This window comes from Schistocerca cancellata, chromosome 1, assembly GCF_023864275.1.
Source record: "Schistocerca cancellata isolate TAMUIC-IGC-003103 chromosome 1, iqSchCanc2.1, whole genome shotgun sequence".
Classification (NCBI taxonomy): Eukaryota; Metazoa; Arthropoda; class Insecta; order Orthoptera; family Acrididae; genus Schistocerca; species Schistocerca cancellata.
Window position 1 is genome coordinate 599,188,248 of NC_064626.1, and position 15,500 is coordinate 599,203,747.

Consider the following 15,500-nt stretch of genomic DNA (forward strand, 5'->3'; position numbering starts at 1 on the left):
ATCGTTGAATAAAATTTTATTCAATTAATCGAATAGACATTGATGAGTTTCGGCGCTGTGATTCTCTACATTGATTTGAAATGAACTGTAAGGTGAACTGAAATATACTCAAGTGAATCTTATGTGGCTCATCTGCTGTCGAAGCATTAGACTATTAATGGTTTTGTTCGATTCAGGCTTGAGACTTTTAATTCAAAATACATGATTTGTTACTACCCGCCGATTCCGTCAGGATTATTTTGAGAACAAACATAACTATATGAGTTCACATTTCGTTAAAATATTATAATTTGACACAAGAATGCTCTCTACGAGGAAAGACAGGGAGAATCATTTTGTGTTCAAGAATCTTGTAACAAGATTTAAAATAAATCATTTTGTACAAAATTTCAGTTTGTCTTCACCAGCATTTCTTTCTGTACCTGCTTAGCTCTTATTTAGCGTATCAGCGAAAACAAAAACATAGCCAGCTGTAATTAAGTAATTTACTTCTTCATTATTATGACGCTGATACAGGTAAGACGTTTGTGTAGTTATGGTTCATGAATACTATTCTAAAGATCCCTTTTCGTCCCTATCATCTGTTACAAACTAGAGAAAGATCTACAGTCTGTGAACCAAACACATTAAGGATATGATCAACGACCTAGAGATAAAAAGTGCAACACAGATCAATGAACTAGACTTCCTACTGTAAATGCGGGCGCTGATGACCGCATAGTTGAGCGCCCCAGAAACGAATCATCATCATCATCACCATCATTATCATCATCATCTACTGTAAATTCAGAGTTATATGTGACAGGACAAACTGAAATAAAATGAGAGTGAAATAAGACTTACAAATAGACTGATATAAGATATAACCATTTAGCCGTTGGTACTGGACAGTTTCGAAAGGAAATGTTAGCTGTAAATTACTTTAAGAAATGCAAGCCGGCCACTTTTTTGTATAGCTTTATTTTATATCAGGACATGTTTCGTGGTTTCACCTGTCTGCGGCGCGTGTAATGAATTTATGCCTTGTCAGTATAACATTTTTATTGACTGCTTTTTGAATGTTGCAGTTGTTTTCCTTCTATAATTTTTGGCCCGTTTTTATGTCAGGTGAAAGCGGATAAAAGCCCAGAAATAAAGTAATGCTGTACAAAAAAATAGGCTGGCTGTTGTTTCTCTTCAAGTAATTCAATCCATAGCCACAGAGCTCAACTACCATTAATGTGGATACATTAATATTATCCACAAACCGGTGAGCTATAAGAAAAGGAGTGAGAGAATCATTATTCTCAGAAGTGTGACGAAACCAACATCTGCAATCATTACACAGCATGTTAATAGTTTGTATTAATAAGTTCATTCTAAATTACAGATAAGTACAGGGTTATTACACATGATTGAAGCGATTTCACAGCTCTAAAATAACTTTATTATTTGAGATATTTTCACAATGCTTTGCACACACATACAAAAACTCAAAAAGATTTTTTAGGCATTCACAAATGTTCGATATGTGCCCCTTTAGTGATTCGGCAGACTTCAAGCCGATAATCAAGTTCCTCCCACACTCGGCGCAGCATGTCCCCATCAATGAGTTCGAAAGCATCGTTGATGCGAGCTCGCAGTTCTGGCACGTTTCTTGGTAGAGGAGGTTTAAACATTGAATCTTTCACATAACCCCACAGAAAGAAATCGCATGGGGTTAAGTCGGGAGAGCGTGGAGGCCATGACATGAATTGCTGATCATGATCTCCACCACGACCGATCCATCGGTTTTCCAATCTCCTGTTTAAGAAATACCGAACATCATGATGAAAGTGCGGTGGAGCACCATCCTGTTGAAAGATGAAGTCGGCGCTGTCGGTCTCCAGTTCTGGCATGAACCAATTTTCCGCGGGCTACGCGTGAAACTTGCCCGCACGCGTTCAGCCGTTTCTTCGCTCACTGCAGGCCGACCCGTTGATTTCCCCTTACAGAGGCACCCAGAAGCTTTAAACTGCGCATACCATCGCCGAATGGAGTTAGCAGTTGGTGGATCTTTGTTGAACTTCGTCCTGAAGTGTCGTTGCACTGTTATGACTGACTGATGTGAGTGCATTTCAAGCACGACATACGCTTTCTCAGCTCCTGTCGCCACTTTGTCTCACTGCGCTCTCGAGCGCTCTGACAGCAGAAACCTGAAGTGCGGCTTCAGCCGAACAAAACTTTATGAGTTTTTCTACGTATCTGTAGTGTGTCGTGACCATATGTCAATGAATGGAGCTACAGTGAATTTATGAAATCGCTTCAATCATTTGTAATAGCCCTGTATTTATTTCACACAGCAGTGTAGGTAGATTATAGCGACGTCACCTCTAATAAAATTTATGTTGTCATAGTGCTGCACTTGGGTTGTATGTGGTTACACAAAATATCAAAGTCAAATTAACAACCTACCAGCTCAGATACATAGACTGTGATGAAAAAATCACATTTGAGATGACTGGCAGAACATTTGACACAAGATATAAAGAGCACATCAGCGCATTGCTGTAAAAACCATTCATCATTTGCAGAACAGCAATAATATAGGCCAGGCACTACAGAAAAAGATAGGAACATTACAAAAATCGTTTCCAAGGAAACGTCTGTATACGAAAAGCATTTGTACACAATAAATAATTGTTCAACGACCAAATAAATATTGGAAACCAGACACTGTATAAAATAAGTGGCAGAATACCATAGGAAAGAAAATGCACTTCCTTTCGCATCCCTCACCCCTCACTCTCTCTTACCCCCCCCCCCCCCCCGTCACCCTCATGTACCCTATTAATTTCACTTTTCGCTCTTCACTCTTTCCTTCCAACTCACCATCCATTCCACTACTTTGCATTCTTTTGCTAACAGCTAAGGATGGCAGTGAATGCTGTCCTCCTACGAAATGTCACCTCGCTGGTGAGACAATGGCCGACGTGTCCCTGAGTGGGATGACTGAAGCTGAAAGACAACGAACTGTGGTCGTCAGCTGTGGCATTCCTTCTTTCAGTCACTGAGATGAAGGAAAGGAATATTAACGTGCCGTCTAATACGGCACTGCCCGATAACATTAAGGTTTAGGAGAGCACAAGCCAAACAGACGGAGCTACTACTAAGCACACCGTGCACATACAGTAACAGAAGAACACGAAGTTTACGTATCACTGAAAGGTGACTCCAGCTCTGGATATTGTTCTCCTTGAATCGTGTTGACAAGTGAATCAGCAGTAATCAGAGGTATGTAACATACAACAAAAAAAAGATGAAGACGTTTGAATTGGACAAGTATTACAGTGTTGTGCGAAAATTTTAGTTCTATCCGACAATTTTATTTCGATAATTATCTTTTCTACACGAGTTGATAATGACAGTAGGACCCTAACCAGCAGTGTTTTCTTTGCTGAAGCTTAAAGCACACAGTACATACGCACTCTCTGATTGTTACAGTTAGTTAGGATAAATAAGACAGTGTTTTACAACATAGAAACTTCACAGTGGAAAACAGAATAATTATGACTTCAGGACATACGGTTTTAAGAATAGTTTATAAGAGATGACCTGGGATAAAATTTATAATGAACCAACTGATAACAAAATTTAATATATTTCTTCATAAATTGTATCATAATTTGAAAACTGCTTTCTGCAAAAGCTAGTTAGAAGCAACATTAAAGAGCCATGCAAAAAACCATGGATCACTAAAGGGGTTAAAGGAATACGGAAATGTAACAGTTGGAAACAACAAGTAAAAATTCTGCAGTAGATGAATGCTACAAAAACTACTCAAAACTAGTAAGAAAAGTTATTAGACAATAAGGAAATATGCATATTATTTCAGAAATCACCAAGTCTGACAACAGAGTGAAGTCTATATGGAATGTAGTGAAATCAGAGACAAGACAACAGGCAACAGAACAGAATAATATCACTGCTGATTTTAATGAAAGGCCTCCACATGATCAGTCACAGCAGCAAAATGTTTAACAGACATTTTTTAAATATAATAGAAAATATAGGTACAAACAAAAAGAGGAAAATCAAAGCTGTATGTTGAAAAAACACCTCAAATAAGATTCGATGATATAGATGTCTCACACAATTCTTCTTCTTAAATTAAAAAAAATTATATATTTACTCCAAAATAAATATCCATTTGGATTTGATGGTGTTTCCAACATAGTGCTAAAGACTTGTTCCCATATAATAAGCGCTCTCTTTTCTGAAGTATGTACTGCACCACTAACTCATGGCATTTCTTCAGATAGACTGAAACATGCCATTCTCAAACCGCTATATAAGAAAGGTGATAGAAGAGATGGTACTAATTGCTGACTCATTTCACTATTGACCTCATTTTCCAAAATTTTTCAGAAGGTGCTGTATTCTAGAATAGAATCCCACCTGAGCAACAATAATACATCAGTCAGGGGTTAGGTCTTAGGTCTGTTCCGACTGGCTGACTACTGCCTACAATGCAGTACGAGGAGCGATCTGTGATCCCTCTAGCCGTTACTGCCGGTAGATGAATGCTGATCATGCTACTGACTCTTTACTCTAGTAGAGTCCCATCTGGCCTTAAAAGGCTGAGTGGACCCCATTCCAGACATTCCTAGCTCGAAATGATCTGAGGAGGTACTGGGAATCGAACAAAGATCCTTCCCCACTGACGGCAATGAGCAACAATAATATCCTCAGGAAATCACAGTTTGGATTTGAAAAGAGTTGAGCAAGTGTAAATGCCATTTACCCACCCGCTCATCAAATTTTACAAGCATTAAATAACAAAATAGCAGCTACTGATATTTTTTGTGACTTTGAAATTTAGTAGTGACATGCTTTTCTCCTGTCCACGCACATTGCCAAACCTAAATTACGTGCTCTCTTGAGTTGAGGAAAAGTGTAACTTGTTTTCTAACAGGGCATAAAATATCTTCAGAGGATTTTGCAATTTACTGATGGAACCCGCATTTAAATCTGACGTTTGGTTAAAGAGTTATGTGAATTTTAATCGAATAATGCACCAGAATTCAAGCAGGCGAGAAGCAGCCTTGTTCGACCATTGGCAAGCGGGTTATTTTGGCACGCCTGCTCTAGACGAAAGTCCGCTGATTAGGCGGAAGCAAGACCCCATAGAGCGGTGTAAATGCGGCTTCTCGAATGGTCTAGAACCCCATCTTACTGTGTATATACTCAGTGTTGTAGTAGATAATCGCCGATGGCCATCTGGTCGTGACTGTATTTTGAAATTTAATGGTAATGGAGAATCTTGTTGGTCGAAATGCTAAGCAGTACAAGAACTATTCCGGTATTCTTCTTAAAGTCCCCTGCGGCAGCCTTTTTTTCTGATATTCTACTACGGTTGCTAGTTCGTCAGAGTACCGTTGGAAAGACATTTCTTTGAAGACATTTCTTTGAATTGGTGACTTCTGTGAAACCTTCGTGAATTCTGCTGTAATGCACATTTATCTTTGATTGGAAATTGTTTCTAATGTACACAAACTTAACTGAAGGACGCAGGGCCTCGACAATACAGTTTGTTTTTATCAGATACATTGGATACTTATTTGTTGGTGAACCAACTTCTTCCTAGGTCCACAAATTAATTCAAAGATTGTGTATGTACCAGTTGAAGTGCAATGTCAGAACGAATGCAGTCCAGTGAGGTACGTGAGATTTAACAGGTTGCAATGTCCCAGACACCGATCGAGTTGCAGAAACCATCAGATGGGTCCACTGTAGCCCTGTGTTGTGCAAACCTGTTATTCCTCCTGTTTCAGCTGCAAAGAGTTGTTTTCTGCAGAGACATCACATGTTCTTGTCCTTCTCATTTATCTTGTAAAAATCGATGCATGAACATTAATGGCCGAGGTGAAGTATGTTACAAGCTATATAAGATAGTTGACTGGGCGAATCACAATATTCTCCTAGATAGGCTAAAGTTTGGTGGAACTGATGACATAGAAACCAACGGATGTCACCTCTTACCAAAAAAATGCAGAAAGTTGTACCAATGTAAACAGGGGACAATTCTTCCACGTGGAGAAAATCACTTGAGGGGTTCCACAAGAAGACCACTATTGTTTCTCATATATGTGAATGACCGTCCATCTAACGTAGAATTAGTTTTTTAGCGGAAGATACTAGTATTATAAGCAATCCAAACATACATACAGCAACAGAAAATTTTTTAAATAATGTTCTGAAAAGTATTATTCAAGGGTTTTCTGCAAATGGTCTCACTCTAAATTTCTGAAACACGCGATGTACCAATTCCAGTTCTGCACTTCTAGAGATACTATGTGTAACCCATGGTCAGGAAATAATAACTAGTGTCGAAACTTAAAAATTATTAGGTGCTCATATTGATGTATATATAAGCTGGAAAAACATTTTGGAACTCCCAAATCAACATAGATCAGCCAAATTTGCACTTAGAATTATTCTAAATCTTGGTGGGAGGCAGATCAGCAGAATAAGTCGAGATATTTTTCATGTTCTCATTCAGTCATATGGAAAATGTTCTGGCGTATCTCATGTTTAAGAAAGTAAATTCCATTGTTCATAAACGTCCTGCAAGAATTATATGTGTTGCTGCTTACCCACATCTTGTAGACATCAATTTAGGGATTTAGGGATTTTGAGTATTGCTTCACAGTATATTTATTCCCTCATGAAGTTTGTTGCAAATAATCGACTTCAGGTCAAAAGGAACATTGATGTACATAATTACAATACCAGAAGAAAACGAGATCTGTTACTTCACAGCAAGGTTGTCTTTAATAGAAAAAAGGATGCACGGTCCTGCCACCATACTTTTTGGTCATTTACCCAATGATACAAAATGTCTGACAGACATTTAAGTTAAATTTGATAACAAATTGAAAAAGTTTCTTCTTGACATCTCCTGTTATTTCATAGAAAAAATTTTATTTTTCCATTTTTGTAGTCTGTAAATTGTAATTGATAGGAATTACTAACTTACATTTATATTTACAAAAAAAAAAAGGTGTGTGGTCAGCATGAAGCCTTATTTACATGTGAACGTATAATGTGAATGTAAAATGACTTGCAGATCTTTATGATTAATCATGAATATGATCTCTGGAACATGAAACTAATCAACTTACAAAGAAGAAGCAAACACACATCAATTCAATTACAACTCTGCTCCTCACTGTCCAGAATGTTCCCCACTTTGATGTTACAACCGTGCAGAAGAAGATTGAATCTACAGGAACTTGATAAATTCATAGTACATCGTTACATGCAGAAGCATTATACTGCAGTGAGCCGAGCAGCTGTACAACATAAAAGGAGCTGAAGACTTATGTGATCATTTCGAATTTATTATAAAAGTTTCCTTTCTGTAGTGAATTAACTGACTATGCAAAGGTGATGTTGAAGTACCATGATTCATTCATGTGTGAACTGAATGTACATAACATTTACAACCATGAAGAATCAACACTGAGTGGAGTTCAGACTAGTGCTTACTAAATGCATTTATATGTCTGTCTCTTTGTCTGATGCTTCATAATTTGAGATTTAAGTACTTTTCAAATAGTCAATAGTCCATTCGCACAGTATATAAGTTTTCGTAACAACTCTAACAAACAACATGTCAATACATTTAACAATGAGAGCAAACAGTAACAAATTGTTCCACAATATTTAGCTGTCACTATTGAATACAAAGAATATCTGAAAGTTTAATTTCACTTTGAATAGTCTTTAGTAATGCAGAATTGGAAACTACAAGTCTGAGTTGTGTACACTATCTGTGTGACATGCATGTGGCACATTTTTCAGGAAGAACAGTTTGATACAGCAGCAACAGAGAGCAGAGTGAGTGTGCTGCACCTGATTAGCAGTGACTGGCACACTATGCTCACAGTCAGCAGTTCCACAGTCTGGAGCAGCCAGCAGCCATTACAGTGGGATTTCTGTGTTGATTGCTGACACACAACCTCTACAGACAGGCAGCAGACATGGTCTATATGAAATCTAATTGGAGTTTATCTTATCAGCGTCCAGTGGGTACTGTTTATATCAGATAACATTTATTGTGCAGTGGATTTTTATTTTCAGTTTATACAATGACTGTCTTAGGTGAATATCAATTTACAAATTTAACTTAATAGGCGAATTTCAATGTACATACTGAATTTAATTGGGTTATGAGCTGCTGATATAAAAGAGACATACATCATTTATTATTACTTCCTTCTTAATTACTGTAATTACCACTTCTTGATTTTTAATAACCATCTGTGAGGAAATTGTTGTCCATGGCTTTCATGGCAGAAAAGGAAGTATTAAAAAGGTTTATCCAGTAAAATGGACCAAACATTTTCCGCAATAAAAAAAAGATTTTCTCAATTACACAAAATATTTTCTTAAATGGATGATAAATTTTTCTTCAAACAGGTGATAGATTTTATAACACAGATGAAAGACTGCTTGATGTGAGTTCACATTTTAATGGGAAAATGGTCAAACTAAAAAAAAGAAGGAAATTACTATTTCTCTATATACTAGATTCATTTGCTCATCCAGATATAGTAGAAGAAAAGTTAGAAAGCAACTTACCATTAGTTTGCTACAAGATATTCCAGTGAATATAGTGCAAATACTATAAAAAGAAATAACAGGAACACATGGTAAGTTAGAACAAGCCATAACTAAGAATACAGAAATGCTTACAATCTTTAGATATGAAATGAAACCACAATTGGGTAGTGAACGAACTGATTAAACCATAGATTTGAAAGAAGATAAATTACTCTCTTGTGTTACTACTGTACATACATAATGATGTACATTACATAATGATGGAGACAAAAGAATGCCACACTTTATTCACATGTCAGCAATTACCAAAGCTTTGAATATGTCATACATGATACAAGCAAACAATTACAAGATTTATGTTTTGGTCCAAATAAGTGTGTGCTATATATGAATAAAGCGTATTACTTTAACAGTATGTTCAGAATTTTCAAGAAAATACTGGGACCCTCTAGCACATCAGCAAGTGAAACAAATCATTTCAGGTATACGTAGTTCATGTGTGATGATACTAAAAGGCACTGTGGATCTTTTGGCTGTAGATGTTTTCGGTCCATTGCCTCATGATCCAGGAGAATTAGCAGAGATATTTTCATACTAGATACGTAAATACTGACAGCAAATCTTACAGAACGTGCCATAGAAATACTTACTGAAAATATTACATAATGTGACATAGAAGTACAAACAACAAAGATTAAGAAATGTTTAATCAATGAGGGACACAAACGAAAGAAAAAACTAGAACATGGGACTCAGTTTCAAAGTCAGCTCAAAAATTTGGGCTTTCAAGTTCTTTCAAATACAGAGATATGTAAACAGGCAGAATACAGCGCTGCGGTCGGCAACGCCTACGTAAGACAACAAGTGTCTGGTGCAGGTGTTAGATTGGTTACTGCTGATACAATGGGAGGTTGTCAAGATTTAAGTGATTTTGAACGCGGTGTTATAGTCTGCGCACGAGTGATGGGCCACAGTACCTCCGAGGTAACAATGAGATAGCGATTTTCCCATACGACCATTTCAAGCCAAATTCATCTTCACCTGTCTTGGCACCCTTGCCCAAGCCTCTCTCCTCCCTCCTCCTTCACCTTCCTGCCTCTCCATCCTGGTGTGACGACAGTATCACCTTTTCTATCAAAACATCTGCTCCTTCCCCACTAACAAGCCTTATACATGCATACCCTGTCCCAGCACCAAGTTGATGTTTCATCCTCAATGAAATCTTCCTCCAACCTCACTATGTTGTCTGCACCTATGTCTATGTCCTTCACTGAACTGATAATCCCCATGTCGTAGCGCAAGATGACTACTGGCCACCTTAAGAATATCCCTGTCTGGCCACAATTCCTGCTCAATGATCCCACCAAACACCTTATAATCAGCATCTTTTGCCCCACGCTCATGATTACCTGCGCCACCATCTATGTCTACCCTGCTGCTCCCATCCCCTATGGGCTCCTCTCCCATATTGACCACATCCATAGCCACAACCATGCTACACTCCAGCAGTGGTATCAGTTTCTTTCCACCCTACAATGTGACCTTGTCCCCCTCCCTCAGCATACCTATCCAAAAAGTAACCACACCCCCTCCCAATGTTGTCCTCACTTCTCTTAACTCCTTAGGTTACCACTGCAGAAGTCTTTGATCCACTGGCAGTGACCATCTCTCCATTCTTCTCACCATCTTCTTTGCCCCTCGCCCTCATCTGGCTCTCTGGCTTTTTGCCCCTCCCAAAGTCATACACACCTACCCCCCACCACACCAACTGAAATTCCTGCTGGGAATCCATCGCCACCCAGGTCGAAGGCCACCCCCTCACCTACCACCCTCCTGATGACATCGCTCATGTTTCGTATTTCTCCAGAAGACTATCTCTGACACTGTGGAGGCCCACGTTCCCATCAAATCTATCCACCCCCACCATCGTACACTTCCTCCAGAGTCCATACTCCTTCTCCCTGAATCGTGCTGGCTCTACTGTTCCTTCCTCCACATTCATGACCAGGACACACTCCTCCTCCACCAGCAACTACAACGACATATTCCGAACCTTCTGCTGGAACTGTTGCCAAACATGCACATGAATCAATGCCACCCTCCCTCTCAACTCCTCCAAGTACTGGTCCGCCATCCACCATCTTACTAGTAGCCATCCTGCTTCATATTACCCGCTGCTCCATAACAACTGCCCCTTCCCTGAGAACCTCAGTAAGGCTAACCATTTTGCTCTCATCTCGCCAAAATCTTCTCCATATCAGATGATCCTCACTTTTATTACTCCCTCTTCCCCAGCATCCTTGACTTCACTAATATCACTATCCCACCATTTGCTCCAAGGTCCCCTACTTGGACCAGTTCCTGCCCTCAGAATTAAACATTCCTATTACAGCACATAACAACCTCTTTCTCTGGTCCCTCTCCTATCATATCCATCACCATCTAACTCAACAACATACCCTCCCTCTTACCCAGTGTGGTTTCCATCCTCCTTCCTCTCCAACGACCAGCTCCTTAACCTTACCCATCTCCTCTCCCTTCAACTTAACTCCCATCACTCTGCTATTTTCATTTTCCTTGACCTTCAGAATGCATACAACCATGTATGGCACTCTGGGCTCATTTTCAAGTTCCAGACTTATGTCCTCCTTACTAACTTTGTTCATCTAATTGCATCTTTCCTCACCCACCATCCTTCCTATGTCACCATCCATACTACTAATTCCTGTACCTTCTACCCTCCTGCAGGTGTACCCCAAGGTCTGTCCTTGCTTCTCTCCTTCATCTCCTGTAGACCCTTGATATGCCCAAAGCACCCCCACCTGTCCATCTCCTTAAATATGCTGAAGATACCACCTTCCTTGCCGTCTATCCTACCCTTCAACGGTCCCAGTGCACCCTTCGAACCCTCCTAGATAAGTTTACCAACTGGAACAACCAGTGGCTCCTTCAGATCAGTACTCCAAAAACACAGGCAATCATCATAAGGTGTACTACACCCTCCTTCCTGCTCCATAATTTCTACCTCACCATCTATGATCATCCTATCCTACTTACTCACACCTTGAAACACCTCAGCTTCACTCTTGACTGTCACCTCACCTGAGCTCCACATCTCCATACCATCCTATGTAAAGCCGACAGTTGACTCTGTCTACTGAAACTGCTGGCTAGCTGGACATGGGGATTGCATCCTTCCACCATCCTTCACCTACAAATCCTTTATCTGTCCTATCCTTCGGTAAAGCTGTGTTGCCTGGATCTCTGCTCCTCCTAAATTCTATAAAGCCCTCCAAATTCTTGAATGCCATGTACTCTGCCTCGATTTCCATTCCCACCTCCCATCCCCCATGAGGATTCTCTATGACCTCAGCCCTTTCCCACATCTCATTCTTTTCCTTGAACACATCTGTATCCTTTATACCATCTGCAGACTCGATCCCTCTCACCCACTGTTGTCTCCTTTCCTCTTCACTCCCCACCTGCTGCCGCGCCTCTACCGATGTGTCCCACCCTCTGCATCTCCACACTCTCCATCTCTGCTCCCAAGGAAACTTTTCACATCGCGCCATTCTGGATGATGAGATTCGCTCCAATATTTATCCTTCTATCCAACTCTGACGCTCCTTGTCCTCTCCCCTCCTCTCTTGAGTTCTTTCTCCCTCCCCCTTTGCTATTTCCTCCCTCCTACCCCCTTGTCCTCCTCGATTCTCCTTTCCCGGTTTTTGCACTCCTTCCTGGATTGGTCCCTTTCCCATCCTCCCTGTCTCCTGTCACTTAATGTACTACCTACTCCCTCCCCTTCTGCTCCTTCCTTTCCCCCCTCCTCCACCGAACCCCTCCTCACCCTTCCTCTAATCCATCTTACTCTGCACCATGTTTGATGCTTGCTGTATGTGTTACATAAGTGCAGTGTGTTCTAAGTGTCGTCATCTAGTGTCGCTTTTCATACTGTGGACGCCGTTTTTTATTGTGGTCTCAGTGCTGCCAGTGTCTTTGTACTATATCTTCAACGACTGTTATTTTATTTATACATGGGTTTTATTCAAATGTAATTAATTTCTTCTTTTTTATGTATTTTGATCCCAATTGTTTCCCATTATCATGTGTCAGCTTCATCTTTTATCCCCTTATTATCTGTTTCTAAAGTTTCTCCCGTGTTATTTGCACAGTTTCTGGCTGATGAGTGGCGAATTGTGCCACAGCCAGCCCACTGCTGCCCACATGGAGCAGCGGTATGAAACAACAATAAAGGACAAAAGACAGACCCTGTGCGACATTGGGTCATTGTTCTAAAATTATTGTTACCTTTTCTTAGGTTCCTCCCATCAGCAGCTATTCTCTTATAGATCGGCAGCAGGATACTTCCCTGTACCTCAGAGGTAGCTTGCTGCCCTATCATCATTACCCATTCTTCCCACATAGCGCTATTGGCTAGACTGGCTGGTGCTCTCTTAGTGCTAGGCTAACATCAAAAATATATCCATTCTACATCCAGCAGTTACAGACGAAATTGGATGGAGCTACTGTCTAATTCTATAATATCATCTGTGTGCTTTAATAGCTTAGTTTCTTGAGTTTCTAAATGTTAATTTAATACCTAATAGCCACAGTTCTCGCCTGTTCGTTTGCGTTGGAAAGTAAATCGATTTTGTGACATATTACATCTACATCTACATCTACATCCATACTCCGCAAGCCACCTGACGGTGTGTGGCGGAGGGTACCTTCAGTACCTCTATCGGTTCTCCCTTCTATTCCAGTCTCGTATTGTTCGTGGAAAGAAGGATTGTCGGTATGCCTCTGTGTGGGCTCTAATCTCTCTGATTTTATACTCATGGTCTCTTCGCGAGATATACGTAGGAGGGAGCAATATACTGCTTGACTCTTCGGTGAAGGTATGTTCTCGAAACTTTGACAAAAGCCCGTACCGAGCTACTGAGCGTCTCTCCTGCAGAGTCTTCCACTGGAGTTTATCTATCATCTCCGTAACGCTTTCGCGATTACTAAATGATCCTGTAACGAAGCGCGCTGCTCTCCGTTGGATCTTCTCTATGTCTTGTATCAACCCTATCTGGTACGGATCCCACACTGCTGAGCAGTATTCAAGCAGTGGGCGAACAAGCGTACTGTAACCTACTTCCTTTGTTTTCGGATTGCATTTCCTTAGGATTCTTCCAATGAATCTCAGTCTGGCATCTGCTTTACCGACAATCAACTTTATATGATCATTCCATTTTAAATCACTCCTAATGCGTACTCCCAGATAATTTATGGTATTAACTGCTTCCAGTTGCTGACCTGCTATTTTGTAGCTAAATGATAAAGGATCTATCTTTCTGTGTATTCGCAGCACATTACACTTGTCTACATTGAGATTCAATTGCCATTCCCTGCACCATGCGTCAATTCGCTGCAGATCCTCCTGCATTTCAGTACAATTTTCCATTGTTACAACCTCTCGATACACCACAGCATCATCTGCAAAAAGCCTCAGTGAACTTCCGATGTCATCCACCAGGTCATTTATGTATATTGTGAATAGCAACGGTCCTATGACACTCCCCTGCGGCACACCTGAAATCACTTACTTCGGAAGACTTCTCTCCACTGAGAATAATATGCTGCGTCCTGTTATCTAGGAACTCTTCAATCCAATCACACAATTGGTCTGATAGTCCATATGCTCTTACTTTGTTCATTAAACGACTGTGGGGAACTGTATCGAACGCCTTGCGGAAGTCAAGAAACACGGCATCTACCTGTGAACCCGTGTCTATGGCCCTCTGAGTCTCGTGGACGAATAGCGCGAGCTGGGTTTCACATGACCGTCTTTTTCGAAACCCATGCTGATTCCTACAGTGTAGATTTCTCGTCTCCAGAAAAGTCATTATACTCGAACACAATACGTGTTCCAAAATTCTACAACTGATCGACGTTAGAGATATAGGTCTATAGTTCTGCACATCTGTTCGACGTCCCTTCTTGAAAACGGGGATGACCTGTGCCCTTTTCCAATCCTTTGGAACGCTACGCTCTTCTAGAGACCTACGGAACACCGCTGCAAGAAGGGGGGCAAGTTCCTTCGCGTACTCTGTGTAAAATTGAACTGGTATCCCATCAGGTCCAGAGGCCTTTCCTCTTTTGAGCGATTTTAATTGTTTCTCTATCCCTCTGTCGTCTATTTCGATATCTACCATTTTGTCATTTGTGCGACAATCTAGAGAAACAACTTTGGAAAAAGACATTTAGTATTTCGGCCTTTAGTCTGTCATCCTCTGTTTCAGTACCATTTTGGTCACAGAGTGTCTGGACATTTTGTTTTGCTCCACCTACCGCTTTGACATAAGACCAAAATTTCTTAGGATTTTCTGCCAAGTTCCTATTCAGGAGTGAATTATTTAGTTTCACCTGAGTGCTTCGATAGTTAGGTTTTTGAATCTCTGAGTATTAATCTAATTTATTAGACACAATTTCTGTGTTTTCGTCAGGGTCTACAGTAGAGTTGCGCAGCACTTGCTGATAGAGGCTGTGATTGTAGTATGCGGATGAGAGCCCAGTGGGTTTTATTTATCTATTTACACGTCAAGGAACTCCCCGACAGAATAGAAGGAGTGACCCATGAGGAAATTCTTCAGTTTCGATTTGAAACCGCGTGGATTACTGCTAAGATTCGACTGGTAACTTATTGAAAATGGATGGACCACTATACTGCATACCTTTCTCCACAAGAGTTAAGGAAGTCCGATCCAAATGCATTGTTAACAAGAAATGACAGTAAGGAATATATAGCGTATGCTGAGAAGCCAATGTCAAAATACTCATACTCGTTAACAGGGGTCGACAAGAGGTTCGAGAAATTAAACTACTTATTGCCTGAACTTCCCGTTTCTGAGCCAAAAATATCATTTTAG